The 17,517-nt window shown below is 51.4% G+C and overlaps 1 protein-coding gene across 2 annotated transcripts in view; it reads right to left on the minus strand.

Annotated features, from left to right (window-relative positions):
* The window catches only part of SFSWAP (splicing factor SWAP), a 208,971-nt gene that overhangs the window by 104,363 nt on the left and 87,091 nt on the right, over positions 1–17,517 (minus strand). The window contains exons 1-2 of one of the 2 annotated variants that reach the window (XM_077159536.1): positions 5,197–5,273; positions 4,739–4,829 (exon numbers count right to left, since the gene is read on the minus strand). The gene's annotated coding sequence lies outside the window, so the exon portion shown is untranslated. Of the gene's footprint in view, positions 1–4,738; positions 4,830–5,196; positions 5,274–17,517 lie in introns of those variants that run through there. The other variant, XM_077159535.1, reaches the window with a different exon arrangement.

A 17,517-nucleotide genomic window follows, 5' to 3' on the forward strand; every position in this document is an offset into this window, starting at 1 on the left:
CTATGCGTAGATTTCTCAGCAGAAACCATGGAGGTGAGAAGACAGTGGGATGATAGATTTAAATTACTAAAAGAGAAAAACTGCCAACCAAGAATTCTATATCAAGCAAAATTGTCCTTCTAAAATGAGGGAGAAATTAAAACATTTTCAGGCAAAAAATCACTGAGAGAATTTGTGACCAAGAGACCAGCTCTGCAAGAAATACTAAAGGGAGCACTAGAGACAGATATGAAAAGACAGAAGAGAGAGGTGTGGAGAAGAGTGTAGAAGGGAAGACTATGAGTAAAGGTAAAAAGAAGGAAAATTATATAAGACATATAAAATCCAAAAGGCAAAATGGTAGAAAAAACTACTACCCATACAGTAACAACATTAAATGTTAATGGATTAAACTCCCCAATCAAAATACAAAGACTGGTAAAACGGATTAAAAAACAGGACCCATCTATATGTTGTCTATAGGAAACACATCTTAGACCCAAGGATAAACATAGGTTGAAAGTGAAAGGTTGGGAAAAGATATTTCATGCAAATAACAATCAGAAAAGGGCAGGAGTAGCTATACTAATATCCAACAAAGTAGAATTCAAATGTAAAACAGTTAAAAGAGACCAAGAAGGATACTATGTATTATAAAAGGAACAATTCAGCACGAAGACATAACAATCATAAATATTTATGCACCGAAGCAGAATGCCCCAAAATACATGTGGCAAACACTCAAAACACTGAAAAGAGAAATAGACACTCTACCATAATAGTTGGAAACTTCAATTCCCCACTCTCATCAATGGACAGAACATCTAGACAGAGATCAATAAAGAAACAGAGAATTTGAATAATACAATAAACAAGCTAGACTTAACAGACATTTATAGAACATTACACTCCACAACAGCAGGATACACCTTTTTCTCGAGTGCTCATGGATCATTCTCGAGGATAGACCATATGCTGGATCACAAAGCAATCTCAATAAATTTAAAAAGATTGAAATCCTACAAAACACCTTCTCAGATCATAAAGGAATGAAGTTGGAAATCAATAACAGGCAGAGTGCCAGAAAATTCACAAATATGTGGAGGCTCAACAGCACACTCTTAAACAACCACTGGGTCAAGGGAGAAATTACAAGAGAAATCAGTAAATAATTGAGGCAAATGAAAACACAACATATCAAAACTTATGGGACGCAGCAAAAGCAGTGCTAAGAGGGAAATTTATTGCCCTAAATGCCTATATCAAAAAAAGAAGAAAGGGCAAAAATTGAGGAATTAACTTTCCACTTGGAAGAACTAGAGAAAGAATGGCAAACTAACCCCAAAGCAAGCAAAAGGAAAGAAATAACAAAGATTAGAGCAGAAATAAATGAAATTGACAACATGAAAACAATTGAGAAAATCAATAAAACCAGAAACTGATCCTATGAGAAAATCAATAAGATTGATGGACCCTTAGCAAGACTGACAAAAAGAAGAAGAGAGAGAATGCAAATAAATAAGATCAGAAATGGAAAAGGAGACATAACTACTGACCCCATAGAAATAAAGGAAGTAATGACAGGATATTATGAACAGCTTTATGCTAATAAATACAACAATGTAGATGAAATGGACAACTTCCTAGAAAGGCATGAACAACCAACTTTGACTCGAGAAGAAATAGATGACCTCAACAAACCAATCACAAGTAAAGAAATTGAATCAGTCATTAAGAAGCTCCCCCAAATGTTTTTGTTCTTAATATTTTTAAATTAATAAATAAACTTTTAAAAAATGAAGCTCCCCAAAAAGAAAAGTCCAGGACCAGATGGCTTCACATGTGAATTCTACCAAACATTCCAGAAAGAATTAGTATCAATTTGGCTCAAACTCTTCAAAAAAATTGGAGAGGAGGGAAAGCTACCTAATTCATCCTACAAAGCCAATATCACCCTCATACCAAAGCCAGACAAAGATATTACAAAAAAAGAAAACTGCAGACCAACCTTTCTAATGAATATAGAAGCAAAAATCCTCAACAAAATTCTAGCAAATCGAATCCAACAACACATTAAAAGAACTGTACATCATGACTAAGCAGGATTCATCCCAGGTATGCAAGGATGGTTCAACATAAGAAAATCAATTAATGTAATACACCATATCAACAAATCAAAGCAGAAAAACCACATGATCATCTCTATTGATGCAGAAAAGGCATTTGACAAAATTCAACATCCTTTCCTGTTGAAAACACTTCAAAGGATAGGAATAGAAGGGAACTTCCTTAAAATTATAAAGGGAACATACGAAAAAACCCACAGTTAATATCATCCTCAATGGGGAAAAACTGAAAACTTTCCCCCTAAGATCAGGAACAAGACAAGGATGTCCACTATCACCACTGTTATTCAACATTGTGTTGGAAGTTCTAGCCAGAGCAATTAGATAAGAAAAAGAAATATAAGGCATCAAAATTCAAAAGGAAGAAATAAAACTCTCACTGTTTGCAGATGATATGATACTGTATGTCGAAAACCCCAAAAAATCCACAGCAAAACTACTAGAGCTAATAAACCAATACAGCAAAGTGGCAGGGTAAAAGATCAACACTGAAAAATCTATAGTGTTTCTATACACTAGTAATGAACAGTCTGAGGGGGAAATCAAGAAACAAATTCCATTTACAATTCCAACCAAAAGAATAAAATATTTAGGAATAAACATGCAGCTCTTAAGGTTCATTCATGAAGTTGCATGCCTCACAACTCCATTCCTTCCTGTGGCTTCTCCGGAGTCCATCGTACCTGTGTACACCACAGTTCCCCCTTCCATTCCTCAGTCCTTGTACCCTTAGGCCACCTCCATTCATTGTGGATCACATTATGTTCAGGACCTTGAGATGAGGAGACACCCCTGGATTATCCAGGCAGACCTGACGTTATTGTAAGGGCTTTACAAGAGGGGGGTGGGAGGGACAGGTCAGGATGGAGAGGGCAGTGTGACAGCAGCGGAGCCTGGGGTGGCGCATCCCTGTCCATGAAAAGGAGCAGCCTCCAGAATTTGGAAAAGGTAAGGTTCAGATTCCCCCTGAGTTTCCAGAAGAAATCTTGACTTTAGCTCCTACGACACAGTTGGGATTTCTGATCTCAAGAACTTTAACAGAATAAACTTGTTTTGTTCTAAGCCTCTAAATTTGTGTTCGGTGATAAGGACCTTAACAAATTACACCAGGAAACTTGTATATATGGTAACTCCACATTTAAGTATTTGAGGAACTGCCACACTGTTTTCCAAAGTGGCTGCAACATTCTGAATTTCCTCCAAGACCTGGTATGTCAGTGTTGATTTTAACCATGCTAGCGGGAGTGTACCTCACTGAGGTTTTGATTTGCATTTCTTTAATGACTATGATTAAGAATCTTTTCATGTGCTTATTAGCCACTTAGGTACATTCTTTGGTGAGGTGTCTATTCAACTGTCTTGCCTATTTAAAAATGATGGCCTTTTCCCATATTCTGCTATCCTGATTTGCTTACTTCTCAGGATAACTGTTATCCTGTCATTGGTCATGGATGTTTCACCTGCTCTGATACTTTATCACTGGAATCAGATGGCACACATTCTTTATGTCTGGAGTCTGTCCCTCATGATGTCTGAGATTCATCCATACTGTGGCATATTTGTAATTTAGTCGTTTCAATGGTTGGATAACATTCCCTCGTGATTAAATCACAATATACGTATCTGTCCTTCTGTTGATGGGCATTTGAATAGTTTCAGTTTGAGACTATTGCAAATAGTGCTGCTCTGAACTCACTCATGCAGCCTTTGGTGTGCACACGTCCCCAGGCTGGCTGCAGTGGCGTGAATGGCTTAAGGGTGAGCACATGTCCAGCTCCAGTAGAGGTGGGCAGGCTTAGCAGTCCCAGCCAAATTCGGCTGTTTTGTCTTGGATAGCTCCACTCATGGGAGCTGCGTCCAGATGAGCTGTGGCTAAGTGGCATGGCCAGCATCATAACTGATATTTCCCTTTCTCCATCAGGAGACCAGGGTCAGGGGTGCAGGCAAGTCCAGCGGTGGTGGGACCAAGGGGTAAAGTCCCCCAGTACACGTCAAGTTCATCCTGGCTCTGTCCCAGCACATGCAGAAAGCACTGGGTCTTGTCAGTTGTTGGGACTTATTTTACCCATGCATCATTTAAGTGTGCATGTGGGGGGCGGGGGTGCTGGGGTGTGCACTGATGGTCTGTGGAATCAGTGAGAGTGCTCAGCTCCTCCAGCTGCTGCCTGGCTACGAGGCCTCCCCTTCTGCCAGAAGAGCCTCGTGTCAAAAGAACCAAGACAAAATGAAATAGGAAATCTGATCTATAATCTATCAAACTAATCTATAGTTAGAAATCTTCCCCCAAAGAACTCATCTGTTCCAAACAGCCAGGTGAATTATTTCAAACTTAAAGGAAAAGAACACCACCACGAGTCCTACACAAACTGTCCCGGAGAGGATCACGGGCCACTCAGCCTGACCACCAAACCTGACAAGGGCACGACAAGAAGGACAAGTCCAGGGCCTTGAATGCAGAGCATCAGCAAGGCACCCACAGGTGGGGCCCAGCCGCGGGGAGACGGCAGCTGCTGCCCCCAGGCTCTCCAGGGAGGGGGGCTGGGCCACGTGGAAAACCCACGCACGGAGCTCCCCGCAGCCCCAAGGGAGTGACAGCGGGGCCAGCGCGGCAGCAGACACAGAAAGACACTCACCTTCCTGTCCTCACGGATCCTCGTGCGACCCCAGATCAGGCAGGGCGACCCCTGCGGGAAAGGAGCGACCCGCCGTCCTCCCAGGACGAAGCTGTGAGCTCCGAGAAGAGAGAGGATCAGGCCTCTGAGCCCCCCAGGACCCTCCCAAGGGCCCAACCCGCCTGGACACAGGGTCCACAGTGCCTTCTGGCAGCGCTGACTCGGGGAGAACCTCGCAGAAATGGGGCTACCGGGGCCACACCCGAGAGCCACCTGGGGGGACTCCACCTAGAGAGCCCACCTGAGGAGCCTGCCTGGGGAGCCTGCCTGGGGGAAGCCCACCTGGAGAACCCGCCTGGGGACCCTGTCTGGGGGGAGCCTGTCTGGGATAGCCCACCTGGAGAGCCCCCCCTGGGGAGCTCACTTGGGGAGCCTGTCGGAGGAGAGCCCATCTGGGGAGCCCACCGGGGGAAGCCCACCTGGGGACAGCCTGCTAGGGGCACAGGAATCCGGCCTCAGCCGTCTGCCCGCCCCTTTGACTCGGCTGTGCTTCTGCCTCTCCTCCTGGGCCACCCTGGCCGTGCCCGGCAAGACGGAGAGGGACAAACCTAGGCCCTGCCGGACCCCAGCCCCAGGTCACCAGCTGCGCATCCCAGGCCGCCACGTGCTGACTGCGCAGCCAGGCCACTCGGCCGCCCTGACTGATACCCGCCCGGCCTGGGAGGCTCCTGGGCTCTGGGACAGGCCGGAGAGGGGCTGCGCTGGTCCCCCGCAATGGTGACAGGGCGGAGGCCACGGGGTGGTAAGGGGTCCCTACTGGGGAGGGGGCGGGACTCGTCTAGGACAGCCCCTCTGTGGAGTCAGGGATTGGCTCCCAGAGGGTCGCGTGAGCGCAGCCAGGCCAATCAGAGCCAGCAGTGCTCTTTTCCCTTCTGCCCAATGGAGAGCGAGCAGCAGCCACGTGGGGCGAGTGTGGGCTAGGCCCACGTAGTCGTGGGGAGAGAGGGGCGGCACGTGGGCACGGGGTGGGGTCACGCAGAGGGAGGCCGCAGGGGGTGGGGCTAAGGGGACACCAGCCCTCGAGGGGCTGCGGGGCGTCCTGAGTCCTTGGCGTGCAGGAAACGCCGCAGCAGCGCTGACTGGATCTCAGTCCCTGCCACGGGTCAGGAGGAAGCCGAGGTCGCAGGTGGAGGGGCCTGGGCGCGGGTGCACTGTCTAAAGTCGCTGCCGGCCAGCCCCCACTTTCTACTGACGGGCAAAGGACTCGAGCATCGATCCACTTATTTCAAGTCCACTATTTTAAAGCAGTCTTTCAGATTAAATGCCCAACACCCAGTAGCCAGAGGAGTGTGGGAAGAGTTCTCATCCTAGCTGCTCTGTTTACAATCCTGGAAAAGTTGGAGACAATCGAAATGATTAACAATAAGGCACCCATTGAATGGATTATTGTACGTTATTCTGATAGCACGTCAAGCACCACAGCAATGATGCCGAGATGTACCCAGGGATGGCTGAACCAGGACAGTCATTGCTGTGCTATTTATTGTGACAAAAGACTGAGATAAATGTCTGTTGATGGGGAACGGCCTAAACAAATGATGGGCCCGCGTACGATGGGGTCCTGTGTGGACGGGAACAAAACTGAGGGTGCTACCGATGTACCAATTTGGAGGAATTGTGTCACAATGCATGGAAGGATGCTGCCATTTTGGGGGGAAATATCTAAATTCTTGTTCACACACATACCCCTCTGCAGAGACCCTTAAAAGCCTCTGTGAGGTAATCTGGGGGCTTTGTGGCCAAAGCAGCAAAGAAGAAAATCTTTTCTCCCCAGGACATGATTAGTTCTCTATGCTTTTTAGCCATGCACATGTCATAATCTGGGGTGACAAAAGAAAAAAAAAGTAATCTAACATAAAATATACCATAATGCAGCAAGAGACTTGCCTGGCCTGGGGGATGCCAGCCATTTGATATGAATATACGTCATCATCTTGGAAGTCCAGTTTCGGGGTACACAGCTCTTCACCCGTGATCCATCCACCCCAATGCCCCACCTCATGCATATTTAATGTTTTAAATGAACTTTTTAGAATAGTTTCATATTTACAGAAAAGCTAGGGAATATCCCCACAACCCCACAAACTATTTGGAATTGATTGAATGGGCGTCCTCGCCTGGGGAAAGGAGACCCAGCCCCCCCCCCCCCCCCACACACACACACCCGGCGGTGCCCCCTCATGCCACTCCTCCCCAAGAGGAGAGGAAGGCAGAGCCCTGGAAGGTGACGGGTCTGGCCCCCTCGGCCTCTCCGCTGCTCTGAGACCTGGGCAGTTTTCCCCGCTCCCAGCCAGGCTGGACGCTGGGGCCTCTGGATGTGGAACGAGCTGACCCAGGCACAGCCTTCCTGGCGCCTGGTGCTTTATTCCCGAGAGGGAAGAGCCAGAGCCCGAGGATTCACATGCAGGGACTAGAGTAAGAGGGACGCGCAGAGTCACAGTGAAGGAGCGAGGCTCCATCTGCAAGACACTGATTACTCAACTTCATTAACTGTGACATTGAGTGCGCACAAATTTTCTACTGCATCTGGAACAAATTGGGTTCAATTTTCTCATGCTGGCGGCCCCCCTAACACGCCTTTCTCTGGAGTAGAAGCAGTAACTGGTCCTGCTGGCAGTCCCCCTGCATCCCCTTTCCTGCAGTGCTGCAATGGCTGGTCCTGCTGGCAGCCCCCCTGCACCCCCTTTACTGCAGTGCTGCTGTAGCTGGTCCTGCTGGCAGCCCCCCTGCACCCCCTTTCCTATAGTACAACATTAGCTGGTCCTGCTGGTAGCTCCCCTGCACCCTCTTTACTGCAGTAGCTGATCCTGCAGGCAGACTCCCTGCACCCCTTTTCCTGCAGTGCTGCAGTGGCTGGTCCTGCTGGCAGCCCCCCTGCACCCCCTTTCCTGCAGTGCTGCAGTAGCTGGTCCTGCTGGCAGCCCCCCTGTACCCCCTTTCCTGCAGTGCTGCAATGGCTGGTCCTGCTGGCAGCCACCCTGCACCCCCTTTCCTGCAGTGCTGCAGTGGCTGGTCCTGCTGGCAGCCGCCCTGCACCCCCTTTCCTGCAGTGCTGCAGTAGCTGGTCCTGCTGGCAGCCCCCAGGCTCCCTGTGGATTCCATGGCTGCTCCCCCTGGGATGTGCCCCGAACTGTGGCCCCCGGGGGCTGCTTTTCAGGAGGGAACCTCGGGCTGGGACAGACAGGGCTGAGCCCCGTCACACCCCAGCTTGGACTGGTCCCTTCTCGGGTCGAGCAAGTAGTGTTCACCTGTTCCCCAGAGTGTGCCCTGGAATGTGGGGGTTCCCTGAGTATCCCCAAGGGTGGGAAGGACCAGGCGTGGCGGGGAAGTGGCCTTGTTTCTCCCCCTCCTGGGGCCTCCTTCAGCAGATGCTTCGGGAGGGGGGAGGGCTGGGCTGGGGCCTCATCTCTGCAGGCTGCGCATGCAGGCGCCTCCATCTGCTCTTGGGGCTGGGGGCAGTTACCCGGAACCCCAAGCTCTGCCCCTCCTGGGCACGCTTCTCCTTCTTCAGCAGAGATCTGTGCCCCTCGCCCCTCTCCCTCCTCTCTCCCCTCCCCACTGCTGTGCTGGCTTAACATGCTGCAGGCCTGCTGGCTTCTGGAGGCAATAATGTTCCTTGACAGCAGCCCCGCGACAGCTGCAGTGCACTGAGTGTCCTCAGCTCCACGGGGAAGGGACGTGTGCCTGAGGGAAGCCATACCACCTCAGGCCCCGGATCGAGCCCTGGGACCCGCTGTGATCATTGTCACATCCCAGACTGAAGGATGCCCTGGTCTCACAGGGTGGCCAGCGCTGGGTCCTCTCTTCACGGAGCGCCCAGGCATCTGTGGGTGCCACCTCCCCAGTCCTGAGTGCGAAGCGCCCACCCCGCCTGAGCGCCTTGCTCTGGCCAGACCCCTGGGGAGGGGGAGCGCCGCGCGGCGGGTACTGCGGGCCTGTCCTGGCTCTATGATGAGAAGGACTTAAGTTCTGACACGACATGGCGGTCTCCCCAATCCCTCCAACGTGGACTTCTCTCCGGTGCACGTGAGAAGACTGCAGCAGGGCCGCTGTGGACCACCCCAGCTGCGCCCCCACAAGGCATCTGTCGCAGCACCCACGGAAGGGGTGCTTGCAGCATGGAGCCTGCCTACTCTTCAGAGGAAATGGTGGGTTTTCTAGGGCAAACCTGCTCGCTGGGATTAAGCCGAGTGCAGCCCTTCTCTCCAAGAAGTTCCCTCTTCTTCCCTCTCCCTTTCCCCTGGCTGAGCTTGGGGTGCAAACCCTTCCCCACCTCTACCCACCATGTTCCCGTCCCTGCCCCATGGGCATCCTCCAGCAAGCACCTGCCCACGTTACCTCTGTCCTTACCACAGGGCTCCGGGGGCAGGAGAGGGGTCTGGTAGCACCCTCGCCACCGACGCTTCTGTCCACAGGGAAGACCACATGCCTTCCTGGCGGCCTGATCTGTGGGGTCAGCAGGAAACTACTTCGGCTCAGTGTGTGGGGCAGAAATTCCCGACGATGGCCTGCCCCCCCACCTGCTTTCCAGTCCTAAGGACTGAGGCTCTTGTTGCAATTGAATAGCTTTTCCTGTGGCCTGTCCTCAGCAGTGTCTAAGTATTCCCCAGTCTGGCGCGTTTCAGGCTGTTTGAAATGAAGTGGCAGGGAGTGTGGCTTCCGTCCATAAGGCAGAAAACATGCTGCAGGTCCAGGATGGCTCCCCTGCCCTGGGAGGGGGACCCCACCCCGAATCTGAGCTGTCCCTGGGAGGTGGCCGGCAGGTGGCATCAGGTCACACCAGCAGACCTGACAGCTGTTCCTGGGCAGTGTCGTGGCATGTCACCCGGGACCCCTGCTTGCCCACCCGGGAGCCCCTAAGGGGTGGTGCGTCCAACCCCGAGGAGCGGCGCAGCATGCTGGGGAAGCTCCCCAGTGGCAGGTACCCGCTCCTGCTGAGCCTCCGCCACCGCCCACCCCACCCGGCCGCCCTGGCGCAGTGGCCATGACCCCTGCTCCGAGCCGGCGGGGAAGGCAGGCGGTGGGTGCTCCCACGGAGAGAATGCCCCACAGCCAGGCTCCCCCAGCACGATGGGGCATTAGGAAGTGGGGGGGACCGCTGCGGGACCACCCCCCACTGTGCTGACTCTGGTGCCGGAGCCGGCCACTGCGCCACTGGGATTTTGTGATGAGCTGCATATGAGTTTTGTCATGAACAGCAGTGTCAAGTTTGTCACGACTTTCCTTTGTGAAAAATAAAGGGACATCATAGAGTACTTGACCCTGTGGTGGCTTGGTGACCACTGACAGGGGTCCTGATGCACTGCCCATGGTGGGTGGGGTTACACCTAGTGGTGTGGTTCCAACTGGGGGGTGGGGTTACACCCATCCTGAGCACATGGAGAATGGGGGTGGGGTAAAGAGGTACGTGCCCAGCTTGGCCCTACCTGGGTGACAGGTGAGGGCTTTGGGTTTAGGGAAGCTTGGCCATGAGTTATAGGGTGGGGTGCTGGGCTGCAGTCCTGGTAGCCTCCCTGCTGTCCTACCCTGGGGCCCAAATCCCTGGGGTTTGAGCAGGCCCAGGCCCCTGTTTTTCTCGAGCTGTTTGCTGCAGCTCATGGCCCCGGGATGAACGCCGATGCTGTGTCCCTTCCCTGGTTTACGGTGTTCAGGGGTGGAGAGGTGGCTTTGTTGCCAGCGTTTCTACCTACCGCACAGAACGTCTGCTCGCCTGTGGGCCTGTGAGTCTGTAACCTCTGACCTGGTCTGTTGGGCTGGCCTGGCCTGTGCTCTACAGGCTTCCCCTCTGCTGTTTAAATGTATGCAGACATGCTTATGCACACGCACACACTCACATGTACACATGATCATGCTCACCTACCCACATGTATACACAGTCACGTGTACTCATACACATCTTCACACACTCACATACACATGCTGTCACGCACCCACTCACATGTATGCACATTCATACACATGCTCATGTGAGCACACACGGACATGGAGACATTCATGCACTCATACACATGCTCACACATATGCATTCTCACATGTGCATACAAACCCATATGTGCACACATACACGCCTGCCTACTCACACACACACTGCATCCACTCACACTCATGCACATATACATGTCCTTGCATGTTCTTTCTCACATGCATAGGTGTACACACATGCACACACCCAGTGCACAGCTATGATTCCCACTGACACACACACATAATCTTATGGCTCATATAGTTGCATTCACAAAAGTGATGAGCACACACGCACACTGACACACACGTGTGTCCACACACTCATGCTGCATGCACAGCCTGTCTTCCAACCTTGGTCATCATGGAATTTCTCCTTACACTTTTCCCACCTGTGACCACACCCCCTCCTCTTCAGGCACTCAGAATCCCGAAGTGCTGTGGGGAAGCAGCAGAAGCTCTTCCCGACCCCCAGGGACCCAGTGGCCATCTCCGTTTGATCGGAGGGTTTGTTCACCAACGTGCGGCGTCTGTGAAGGAGAAAAGCATTTGGAATCCCCGTGGGACAGCTGCGGGGGGACATGGGTGAGTGGGATGGGCATGGGGGTGAGGGGAACGAGAGAGAAGGGTTCCACCTGGAAGGAGACAGACGCACACTCCAGCCTGCGGAGGGTGCAGTGGAGGGCCTTCCCTGGGGAGAGGGCTGATTTAAAGCTTCAGAAACCTTTTGCTGGGCAGGGCAGACATGGGCAGGGGTCTCCCCTCATAGCGAAAGAGGAGTCCAGGGGAGGGCGCACGACGTCTGGGCCCTCAGGATGCCTTCCTCTTCTTTCACCTTCCAGGAGGGGTTCAAGTTCCCAACGTGAACCATCCCCGAGGGAACCCCAGGCAGGATGCGGTGTGAAGCAGGTGGGAGCCCCTGACCCTGAATCCTACCTTCCCTGTGTCGGAGCCCCGAGGGGACACTGAGCAGAGAAGGATGCCTTAACTCAGGGTAGGGCTGATGCCCTGATAACCCACCCCACCCAGGACCTGAGACAGAGCACGGCACCTCCACCCCAACCCACCCAGGAACCGCGACATGGCAGGGCACCCCTACCCCACCCCACTCAGGGCCCGCGACACGGGGCAGCACCCCCACCCCACCCCACCCAGAACCCATAACATGGCGAGGCACTCCCATCCTACCCCACCCAGGACCACGACACAGGGCAGCATCCACACTCCACCCAGGATGCACGACACGGCGGGGCAACCCCACCCCACCCCACCCAGGACTCGACCCAGCGCAGCCCCCCCTCCACCTCAGGAGCTTCCTGCCTCTAACAACGTCAGCAGGAGCACGATGGCCCTGCCTGCAGGGCTCTGGGTCAGCTCAACTCCACGACCTTTAGAACAGGGGGCGGAAGGGCCACCGAGGCATCTGCAGGGCCCCAGGCCTTGCGGAGAGCAGGAGGACGGGGTTCCCCTGCAGGGGAGGTGGGAAGAAGGAGCGACCCGCTCTCACTGGGACACGGCCTTCCCGCCTCGGGCGTGACTGCTCTGGCTGGCAGGGCAGCTCGGGGAGCCCGTCTTCAGCTCAGAACATCTCATCCTGCCCTGTCGGGCCCTTCTCCCAGCCCGGGCTTTGCCTGCCGCGCCCTGGCCCTGAGCCGAGGTGCAGACCCACCTGCAACCCCCCAGCTCGCTCTCCGGGGCGCCCCAGGCGCTGGGCATCTGACCCACAGATTGAACTTGGGGTGCAACCAGTTTGCACTGGGGGCTCGGACACGTCCGACCTGGAATCTGAATGGATAGAGGACGGAGGGTCCTGGGAGGCCCCCGAGGCCCCAGGGCGGAGACAGAGGGGCTACGAGTGGATGTGTGTGGGGCCCCCGGGAGATGAAAGGTAGGTCCCTGTCCTGCCTGAGGTCGCTTTGGCTGTAAAGCTACAGAAAAGTCTCCGTGAGGCGGCCACTCCAGGCGTTCCCTAGACTAGGCCCGAGGCCAGGGCCCGCCCCGCCTTGGGGGATTCCGGTCTCCAGGGGCTGCTGGGGAAGGAGCATGTGTTCATCAGCGTGTGCTGTGCTATGGCGCGGTGACAAAAGCACCGTGACATCTCAGCAGCTTCGCACAGGAGAGGGTTGCTGCCCCAGGCATCCCCCAGGGTCTGGGGAGCGGGCGCTGTCCCCACGGGGCCTGGAGCCCAGTGGCATTGCCCTGCGGCTTTGGGGCCTCCACCCAGGCTCCAGGGTCATCATGGCCAGCAGGAAAAAGCCAGGGGTCTTGCCATGTCCGTGACATTCCTCACCCCAGGAGGGATGCCCGTTCTGCCCTCAGCTTGTTGCAAAGGGGCTGTGAGTGCAGGGCAGCAGGCAGACTCAGGGCAGCGGGCGTACGCACCTGAGGCTGGGGAGAGCCGGGGTATGCCGCAGGGTCTGGGCAGAGGGCAGGGACCCAAGTGAGCGAACACGGCGCCCGGGCCGTGCACCCCGGGTCGGAGGCTCATCACAGAACTTTAGGGCCTCGGCTGGCTCCAGTACCCGCCTGCCGCCCGCCCCCAACAAAGCCGAGGCCCAGGGAACGTAAAGGGCAGGCAGGAGATGCCAGGCTCCTCCAAGGCGCACCTTCCCCGGCCCAGCACGGAGGGAGGGGCTCCTGCATGCAGCCCCCAGCCCCCAAGCTGGCCTCCAGCACGCCTCCTCCCGTGGGCAAATGAGGGTGCCAGACACTTGTCTGCGAGTCGGTCCCAGGGCCGGGCTCCCGTCAGGCTGAGCAGGTCACAGGCCTCCCGGGGACAGCAGTGGACGTTCTCCTGATGGGATGGGAGTGGGATTTGGTTTTGCAGCTGTGAAAGTGGAGACCTTTTCCGAAGCTGGCAAATTTTTGAGGAAAAATTCCTTTAAAAAATTTATGAGCCTGAGCAGCACATTCATTCTGTGACCCAGAAGCATACATTTTTCAAGACACTTTTAAAACTCGTTGGGCTCATCTACATGGCTCCCCGGTTTGTCAAGATGTTTTAACTCATGAATTCATTTTGAAACTAGTGTGGGACAGGCAGGAGATGGGGGAGGGCGCCACCTGCTCAGGACGCGGGGGGGTCCCAGCCCTGGGCCGGGGGTTAGGGGGCAGGAGGGAGGCACCCCTGGCGGGGAGGCTCCACCAGCCCAGCTCACCTGTGTGCACAGCGGACTCAAAGGCCTGTGACATGCCCTTGGCTCCAGGGGCCCTCGGGGCGCAGCGTGCCTGTGGCAGGACAGTGGCAGCCCCACGACCTTCTGCAGAAATCGCCTGAGCAGATGCTGCAGGCCTCTGGCCCTCCAGGGCCTCAGCAGGAGATGCCCTCACCCAATGCCCCAAGAGCCCCTCAGTGGCCCCACCCCCAGGCTCCTGACCCCCTGAAGGTCACGCCCAGCCCCAAACGGGAGAACTCTGCTCTAGTGACCTGGGGGAGCCCTGCCCACAGCCAGCCCGGCTGGCTCCAGAAAAGGGGTCCAGGGAGACCGGGTCTCGTCCAATGCAAGTCGGGGGGCTGCTCTCCTGCAAAGCCCCCTGGGGGACTGGATGGAGGCCAGCTGGGGCCACGCAGCTAGCCCGGGCGCTCCGCCTGGGGACCCGGCATGCAGCTGCACAGTGTGCCCGGTGCCAAGTGCACCCAGGGGTTCTTGTTAAAAGGCAGAGAAGTGCTGCCAAAGGCTCTGAACTAGGAAGTCTTTTTTCTCCAGCTGTTCCTCTCAACTTGTCATGGAGGTTTTTATTTGCTATTTAAAGTCAATCTGACAGAGGAAATTAAAAACTTTAAATTATCAGCATGAATTTTCACTATTCATCTTTATGTTAGGAAATGCCAATCTTAAAGGCAAACATAAGGGCACTTAGTTCCTCTGCAATGCCTCTGAAATTAAAAAATGTGAGGGGATATTTGGAAAAATGCCCAAAATTAATTGAAATGGAAAAATCCCCAGAAAGATAAAAATTACTGAAACCAAGCCAAGAAGAAACAGAAAATCTGATCTATAACTAAAGATATTCGATTAATAAGTAAAAAGCTTCCCCCAGCCAAAAGAAGACCAGATGGCTTCACTAGTGAATTCTATTAAATATTTAAAGAATAAATAATTCCAATTTTTCCCAAACTCTTTCAGAAAATAAAGGAAGAGGGAAACTGTCAAACTCAACTCTAAGGCTAACAGCGCCCTGATTTAAAAATCAGACCAAGACATTATAAGTAAAAAACATACGAACAGAGATGCTAAATCATCGGCAAAACACTAGCAAACCAAATGCAGCATCAAACAAAAGGGATCTTGCACCATGACTGAGTGGGATCAAAAGGCTTATGTTCCAAGACCTGAGGGAAAAGTTGGTTTACCATAAAAATCAATTCACGTAACACAGCGCAGCAATAGAACAAAGGATAAAAACAACTTGATCATCTTAGCATTTGCAGAAAAACCATCTGACAAAGTTCAAACTCCCTTCCTGATTAAAGAACAAACAGGTTCAGAAAAGTAAGCAAAGAAACTTGTTTAACCAGATAGAGGGACCCCATGAAAGTGCGCGCCTGACATCACACGTAATGGTGAAAGACTGAATGCCTTGCCCTGTGGTTGGGAAAAAGGTAAGAACATCTATTTTTGCAACTTCAATTGAACACTGTACAGTTGTGGAAGTCTTAGATTGTACAATAAGGCGACAACACCAACAACCAAAACAAATTACAAGATTGCTATAAAATCAATTGTAATTTTATATACTGTTAAAGGACAATGTTAAAATTAAATTTAAAAATCGATTCCCAATAGCATAAAAAAGAATAGGATACTTAGGGGAAATTTAACAAAAGCAGCACAAGTCTTGTATACTAAACACTGCTGAAGGAAACAAAAAAATTAAGTGTATGGAAAGATATTTCATGTCCATGGATTGGAAGATTCAGTATTGTCAACAAGGTAATTGTTGCCAAATTAGTAAATTCAAAGTAATCCCTGTCAAATTCCAATGTTATTTTTTTAAATAGAATTTGGAAAACGGATCCCCAAATTTACATGCATATGCACAGGACCTAAAATAGTTACAACAGTTTTGAAAAACACCTGTCCAATTGTAAGGCCTAGTGCAAAGACAAAATCAGAAAAGATACTGTGTGATAGGTGCAAATACGAACACGCAGTGCAATGGGGAGGGCAACGGGACAGAACTGCTTACATTTACGGTCAGCTCATTTTCAACAAAATTGCCAAGAGAATTTATTTGAGGAAAGATAGTCTTTTTCAGAAATGGTGCTGAGACAATAGGATATCCACATTAAAAAACAGGACCTAAAGACTTATACAAAAGTGTCTCATACATATTCATAGACATATACCCGTACAGGACTTATACCTATACACTCATACCTATACAAAGCTTAACTCCAAAAGGGTCATAGATAAAAGAGTTAAAACTACAAAACTTTTATGAGAGAACATGGGAGAACATATTCGTTACCTTTGGTTAGAAAAAAGATAGAACGAAAGCAGGAACCATAAAAGAGAAAAAAGGTAACTTAGATTTCATCAAATTTAAAGCATTTGGTCTTTAAAGAACACCAATAAGAAAAAGAAAAGCAAAGCCAAAGATGGAGAGAAAATTTTTGCATATTATGTATTTGATAAAGGACTAGTTTCTGGAATGCCTTTAACTCAATAAGACAATCTAATTAAACATGGGCCCAATGTTTGAATAAATAGCAGAAGAACTGCTAAAAATGTCCATCTCCACTAGTCATTAGGGAAAGATAAATCAAAACCAGAATGGGATACCACCACACACCCACGAAAGTGGCTAAAATAAAAAAAGACAATGCCAAGCGTGGGCAAGGCCATGGCGACATGGAGAGACGGCACTTTCAGCTGCCAGTGGAATATAAAGAGGGAGGGCAGTTCAAAAAAACCAACAACTCTGGTAGCTTCCTCAAAGTTGAACACGATCTCACCACAGAACCCAGCAATTCCACACTAGGAAACGAAGTGTGTGTCCACCTGACGTGCATATTTATATGGCATTAGTCGAAAAAAACACCCCAGTGGACACAATCCAAAGCCCCAGGACCTGCTCAAAGGATAAAGAAAATTGCATCTCTCCAAGGGGCCAGCGAACACTTTCTGTTCAAGGGCCACAGAGTAAATATCTACTTCCTTGGCAGCCATCCTGTCTCTGCCACTGCTGCTCGCAGGGGTAGTGCCAAGGAAACCACGGATAATGAGGAAGTAAATGACTGTGCCTGTGTTCCAATAAAATTTCATTTACAAAAGCAGGTGGTGGGCCAATCTGGGCTGCTGTCGACAGACCGCTGGTCTTTCCACGCAGTAGAAAACTATTCAACAGTCTAAAAGAACAAAGTACCGCAACATGGTATAACGGACGAAATTCAGAAACTTTATGCTAAACGAAGGGAGCCAGACACAAGGGGAGACCATGCATTTTTGCCTCAGGCAGGGGAGCTGTATCTCATTTTACCTTATTTCCCCTCGTTCCTAGTGAGCTGAACATTTTTATATGTTTATTCTCCATTTGTGTTTCTTCTTCTGATTGTCCTGTTTATATTCTTTGCCTCTTTTTCTGTTGACTGGTTTATCTTCTTATTAGGGTGTAAAGGGGATATGAACCTTTTGCCTCTTATGTATTGCTTAAATATTTTCCTGGTTTGTGGCTTATGTTTTATTGGTGTCTTCAGATGTATAGGAGTTTTAAATGCTGAAATAGTCATACATGCATTCTTACGTGCCTTGTTTAAGAAGGTTTTACTGCTCTCG

The sequence above is a fragment of the Tamandua tetradactyla genome, chromosome 5 (assembly GCF_023851605.1).
Source record: "Tamandua tetradactyla isolate mTamTet1 chromosome 5, mTamTet1.pri, whole genome shotgun sequence".
Taxonomy (NCBI): Eukaryota; Metazoa; Chordata; class Mammalia; order Pilosa; family Myrmecophagidae; genus Tamandua; species Tamandua tetradactyla.